Below are 7,010 nucleotides of genomic sequence, written 5' to 3'. Positions count from 1 at the left end.
CTGTGTTTGCGGATCAAAGTTTTTATCCCCTGAAAAATCTGAATCATCTTTATTGCCATACAAACAAGGAATTTGACTCTGGTACACTTTGCTCTTTGGGATTGTTTTTGCATTACAGAATATACATATTTACAATTTACACAGGGGTTGAACACTGAAACTGAAACACCTGTCATTTTAGTGTGGGAGGTTTCATGGCTAAATTGGACCAGCCTGGTAGCCAGTCTTCATTGATTGCACATTGCACCAGTAAGAGCAGAGTGTGAAGGTTCAATTACCAGGGTAAGAGCACAGTTTTGCTCAAAATATTGAAATGCACACAACATTATGGGTGACATACCAGAGTTCAAAAGAGGACAAATTGTTGGTGCATGTCTTGCTGGCTAGCCAAACCTTTGGTCACTCATGCCAATGCCAAATGCTGGTTTCAATGGTGCAAGGAGTGCAAATCTTGGGCTGTGGACAATGTGAAACATGTATTGTTCTCTGATGAGTCCACCTTTACTGTTTTCCCCACATCCAGGAGAGTTACGCTGTGGAGAAGCCCCAAAGAAGCGTACCACCCAGACTGTTGCATGCCCAGAGTGAAGCATGGGGGTGGATCAGTGATGGTTTGGGCTGCCATATCATGGCATTCCCTTGGCCCAATACTTGTGCTAGATGGGCGCGTCACTGCCAAGGACTACCGAACCATTCTTGAGGACCATGTGCATCCAATGGTTCAAACATTGTATCCTGAAGGCGGTGCCGTGTATCAGGATGACAATACACCAATACACACAGCAAGACTGGTGAAAGATTGGTTTGATGAACATGAAAGTGAAGTTGAACATCTCCCATGGCCTGCACAGTCACCAGATCTAAATATTATTGAGCCACTTTGGGGTGTTTTGGAGGAGCGAGTCAGGAAACGTTTTCCTCCACCAGTATCACGTAGTGACCTGGCCACTATCCTGCAAGAAGAATGGCTTAAAATCCCTCTGACCACTGTGCAGGACTTGTATATGTCATTCCCAAGATGAATTGATGCTGTATTGGCCGCAAAAGGAGGGCCTACACCATACTAATAAATTATTGTGGTCTAAAACCAGGTGTTTCAGTTTCATTGTCCAACCCCTGTACACATATCTAATAAAAAAGGTACATTTGCAACATCTGTATGCTGTTGTTTTGTACTCTATTAAATGTTCAACAGAGAAACAGCTTGGGGGAAGAAACTGTCTCTGTGGCGGCTGGTTTTAGTGAACAGTGCTCTGTAGCACCACCTGAAGGTAAAGCTCTGAACAGTTTATGTGCAGGGTGTGTGGGGTCTGCAGAGATTTTTCCAGCTCTTTTCCTGACCCTTGACCTGTATAAGTCCTAGATGGAGGGAAGGTCAGCTCTGATTATTCTCTCTGCAGTCCTGATTATTCGTTGCAGTCTGGACCTGTCCTGTTTGGTGGATGATCCAAACCACACTGAGATGGATGAAGACAGGACAGACTGAATGATGGCAGTGTAGAAGATGACCAGCAGCTCCTGTGGAAGGTTGAACTTCTTGAGTTGTCTCAGGAAGTACAGTCTCTGCTGGACCTTCTTTTGAACAGTGTCTGTGTGAAGACCATCTCAGGTCCTCAGAGATGGTGGTTCATAAGAACCTGAAGTGGTCCACGGCCGATACAATGTTGTTGAGGATGGTGATGGGGGTGTATGGGGGTGGTGTTCTCCGAAAGTCCACCACCATTTCCACAGTCTTGAGTGGGTTCAGTTCAAGGTAGTTCTGACTGCACCAGTGGACCAGCCGATCCACCTGCTGTCTGTATGCAGACTCATCACCGTCCTGGATCAGTCCAATGACAGTGGTGTCATCTGCAAACTTAAGGAGTTTCACGGACGAGTCCGATGAGGTGCAGTCATTTGTGTACAGAGAGAAGAGGAGAAAAATCAGAACTTTTGATGAAGTCCAGGATCTGTTTGTTTCTTTTCTGGTTTTAGATGTTTTGAATGTTCATCATCTGTGCTCTCTGGAACTAACAGAACTGCTGGTTCCAGCTGCTCAGGTGGACCACCATCTATGCAGGGGGGCGGGGTTATACTTTAGCTGTTCAGGTGGAAAAAACCAAACCTGAGTGAAGTTTTTAAATGTTCAATTTACTTCTCAGTGGAAACCATGTGAGCTTGTTTTCAGTCGGGTTTGAATCTGTGAAGAAATTATAATTATTGTTAAACTGAAACAAACATTAAACCTGTCAGACTGCTTGATCTCTTCATCCTCATCATCAGAATGTTTAATTGCAGGTTTTTATAGATCGATATTTAAGGAAGTCTTCACTAGAATAACTTCCTGGTATCTGCCACACCATCAGAAGCTGCTGAGGTTCTGAAGTTTCAGAACATTCTTCCTCAGGTTCCTTCAGTGTTCTGTGCTTTTAAAAGAGCCTAATGTCTCCTGACCTGTAGGGATGTACTCCTGAGTCACCAGTGTTGAGATGTTCCATCAGAAGATGAGCTTCAGAGTCTGGACTCGAAGAAACATCTGAAATCTGTTCAGACTTCAGTTTGAGATCCAGCTCTGCCAAAATCAACAGCAGATTAGGACTGTGGGAACCGAGCAAATCACATCCGTTTGGGTCCTGATGGAGGAACAGGAGACAAGGCGCCATCATCTGGCCACATTTGGTACTGCATTAAACCAACAACAGCCGATTTCAGGTCCAAGTTGTGTACCTGTTCAGGGTGGTTCTGTGTGATTTACATCAGGTTCTGTTCTGGTTTTCATGTTTGAACTTTGATGCTTGTAGGTTTTTGGTGAGATTTGCTGTAATTTTTGCTGAATCTTCAGACTGCTTAAATCAGCTCCTCTGATGGAAAAAGTTCTATCCTCCTAACTGGATTATTGGACTAGACCCGTTATTATCTAGACCCAATGCTGCTGCAGTCAGTGGACATGAGTATCAGAACTGGACCGATGGAAGGGTGACATTAAGTTCTATATTGATTCAACATCGGAAACTTTTACTTCCTACATTTATTTGATTTAACAATAAATGATGATGCAAAACATGGAAGAAGTTTCTATGCTGACGCTCATCCAACCAGAAACACCCGGATGTTACGTGTTGGCGGATTAACTCAAATCAGTCGGAACCAAATTAGCAGAAAAAGAACCAAAGGCGTAGTTACTGTGGATCGCCTGCAGGAGGCGGTAAATCAATGTGTTTATTTCCAAGTGTTCCTGAGAAGTTTGTGTTCCTCGTCAGAGTAAAAGCATCTTTGAAGTCATCCAGAAAAAAAAAACTGTGACCCAGTTAGAACACTGGGAACACTGGGACCGAAGATTTTTATGGTTTGCATTCAGTTTGTTGGGGAACATTTGTTCCATCAAATAAACAAATCCTTTGACAAAGGGTTTAATTTTTATAATACTTGTTCTTACGGTGCATCACTAAACTATATCAGGCCTTTGATTGGTCTCTACTGATGCAGGAAGAAGTCTTGAAGGACCAATGTTTAATCTGCAGGATCAACAAAGTTCTGCTGTGTGTTGATGACCTTCCTGAGGAAACATCTGATTTGTTTTTGTCCTGAAACTTGTTGGAAACATTTAAAAATACTTAATAGGGTCTGAATTGTTATGCTCAAGTTATGTTTAATAATGTCTGAAATAAAATGTATTGTGTGGCTTGGTGGCCTGGTTGGCAGGCCTTCTGTGTGTGTTTAACTTAGATATATCAGTCAGTCCAACTGACACTTGATAGAATGTGTGTTTTGTTTTTCATGGACATGCCCGGCTTTTCAATAAAAACTGCTGAAGCCGGGGAGAAAGGCAGAAGCGTTCGTGGTGAGCAACAACGGGGCTGCAGCGTTTCTCCTGGCCGGCCAGAATAACTTGACTGCGCAGTCTTTTTATTTTCTTTTATTATTTAGTTTTACTAAAACAGTATAGCAGGACTTAGCTTTACCAAAACAAATGAGCACGCAGGAGTTCTAGGTAACAAACTCCAACAAACTCCAGGAAGGGTCCAGTTAATGATCCTAATCTGTTTGCTTTTTGACATCAGACCGGTTTTCTGCTGGTTCCTCGTTATCAGATCTCAACCCCCCCCCCCCTGTCAGCATGCAGTAATCAGAGTCTTCCTGCTCAGCCCTCCATCTATCTCTATCCACACAGAAACTTCCTGTAGAAGCCCCACACTGGCTCATTCACAGCGTCAAGCTTCAACACAGCCGTGGAGACAGTGTTGGAGAACCTGTCATCTTCCTCAACGTGGGAACCAGGGCCAGAAAGTGCTTCTGTGATGATACATTAAGGACCTGAATGTTTAGATGTTCTTCTGATTTGAATGCATGAGTTAACAACAGACTGCTGCAGAATTTCACACTTGATGGAGCAGAAACATCTGGTCTTAAAGAACCAGAGTTGGCCTTCCCAGCTGTAAACTCAGATTGTACCTTTACTCTGGAAACATTTTCCTAACCCTTACTACATCACCACACATCCAACCCTAAAAGCCAAGGTGGTTCTTCATGCTGAAACCTCACCTTCATGTTTTATAGTAAATCAAACCAATGCCATCACCTCAAACCAGACTGTAGCCTGTAACCTAAGAACTGTCCATCATTTTGACCTTTGACCCCATGAGACTAGTAACTGGAGTGATTAGGATAAGCCCAAACCCGGCGGGGTACACCCCGGACACCGGTCCATCAAAGAGCAACATGGAGACAACCACTGGTACCAGAGAGCAGTTTAGAGTAACCAGTTAGCCTAACAGTCATGGATTGTGAGAAGAGGCCCGAGAACCCAGAGAGAACACTGAAATCTCATGTTTAAATTTGTTTTGACATTGGATTTTTTCCACTACATAAGGATTCTTAGCTTACTTTAATTTTAGGGGAAAGGTTTGGAGAATGAGATTCACACCGAGTCTGAGACCCCGTCAGTCTTAGAACGTCCAGATCAGCCGGACAAAAATCAGGAATATAAGAGCAGAGAGGTCCCAGCTGATAGTAGATCTTCCTGGTCTGCAGTCTAGACTCCTCCTAATGAAACTGATGCAGCTGATAGGAATAAAACTGAATTTGTTCACATTTAAAATGTCTGAGAGCTCAGTGAGCGTCCTCCCAGCCTCAGCCTGAAGGGATGTGGTGATCACAGAATAAAGTGAAGAACCCGACACCATAGCTGAATCCTGCTTCTTACTGAGGCCTTCACTAACCTTTGCTTTCAAGCACTGGTTCCTCATTCTGGTGTTGTCTGAAGAAACCAAGGTTAGCAACAGACTGTTCTGATTCTAGACATTTCTCCTGTTACGTCAGTGGACGCATTTATTGGAGATGTTTAAATGTGATCCCTTAATTCCAGCAGAAAGTGGTTATACTTACCAGGAGTTACCAGTTACCAAGAGTAGGGGCATTAGGATTACCTGGGGCTACCAGGTCTACATGTCGGCATTAAACTTTCCTCAGATTCCAGGTCCAGTAAGATCCCTTTGTTTTATTGTCCTCTTGGGGTCATGAGGTCAGATTATTTCACTGCCATTGAGGTAGTTTCAGGTAAGGTCAGGCCCTTGATGCCATTTAAGAGCCCCTTAATGTCTGGTTCAGGTCCTGGATGAATATTTTAACTACTTTTGAAAACCTGGTTACTTTTTCAAAACGTTTTAGATCATCGATGACTGTGTTAGGTAGTTTCAGACACTTGATGACAGTTTATGGAGGCTCCTGGTCATTCGTTGCTGTTTCAGGATATTTTCGACCATTTAAAACGGTTTCAGGAAGTTTCAGAACCTTGATGACTGTTTCAGGGAGTTTTAAATCCTTAATAGCTTTTCTGGAAACGTTAGACTCTTATTTCTGGAGGTTTTAGACCCTTGATGACAGTTTCAGGAGGTTTTCAAACTTTTGCTGACTTTTCAGGAAGTTTCAGGTCTTGTGTGATTGTTACAGGAGGTTCTGAGTGACAGATTTTTGGGTGCCCTGCTGTTCTATGCCTTTAGGAACATTGTTCTCTCTCTAAACGTTCACCATGTTTCCATGTGTTGCTGAAACACACAAACGCGGAACCTTTGAGCCGTCTTCATGCAGCAGCGCCTTTACTGGTCTTTTTGTTTCTATGCCAATGGCAACGGTGAAGCTCAGGTTTGAATGCTCGCTGATGAGGTGCTTCCTGTCAGCTCACCTGAAAGCCTTTCATCATCAGAGGGAACAGCTGCCACCTCTGATTGGGTATTGTTCGGCTGACAGCGGCATCAGATAACCTGTGAGATTTATCAGTTCATCTTTCGGAGGAAGCTCTGGTCCTCACCTGAACTGAAGCTCTGTATCTGAATCAAATTATTCAGTTCTTCAAAGACACAACACTGGCAAATCCCTTGACTTCAGGAGTATTTTCTTAATTTGATGATCAAAGGTTACTTAACAGCTTTAGTCTGGTTACTATCAGCTAAAACTAAACAAAATGCTTTAGTAGATTACAGAAAGTCTGGATCACAGAAAGAACCAAGGGCTGGATTAGAAGTATGAAAAGGACTGTATATTCTGTCCTGTGGATTATCTCACCATCTGTGCCAAGAGCCCACAGGAACGTCTAGAGAAGAATAACATGTCTGATTTGGAGTCTTCCTGAAGGTAGAAAAGAAAACCAGATCAGTGACCAGCAACTGCAGGAAAGAGGAGGTTAAGACAAGCTGCAGATCCACCAACCATAGCTGGCAATAGAAAACAAAGCTTTTCTCTAAACAGCTTCAATCTGCAGCTGAGTTAATGGTGCAGGTTGATCTTCAGAAGACATGCTCAGATTATGCACAGAGGTGGGAGTGTGATGATGAGTGGCTGCAGGACAAGCCTTGGGGATCTGTGGAAGTACATGATTCTACAGGATTCTGGTGTTTCAGGATCTGCAGCATCCTGCAGCAGGTCTGCAGAGAAGCAACATTTTAAAATAAACACAAAGATCCAAAACATGACAGATTTTCTCAGAACATCAAACTGACCTTGAAAAAACCCTGAATCTGACTGAACACCTTCAG

Source organism: Girardinichthys multiradiatus, chromosome X (assembly GCF_021462225.1).
Source record: "Girardinichthys multiradiatus isolate DD_20200921_A chromosome X, DD_fGirMul_XY1, whole genome shotgun sequence".
Taxonomy (NCBI): Eukaryota; Metazoa; Chordata; class Actinopteri; order Cyprinodontiformes; family Goodeidae; genus Girardinichthys; species Girardinichthys multiradiatus.
This window is presented reverse-complemented; position numbering follows the sequence as displayed.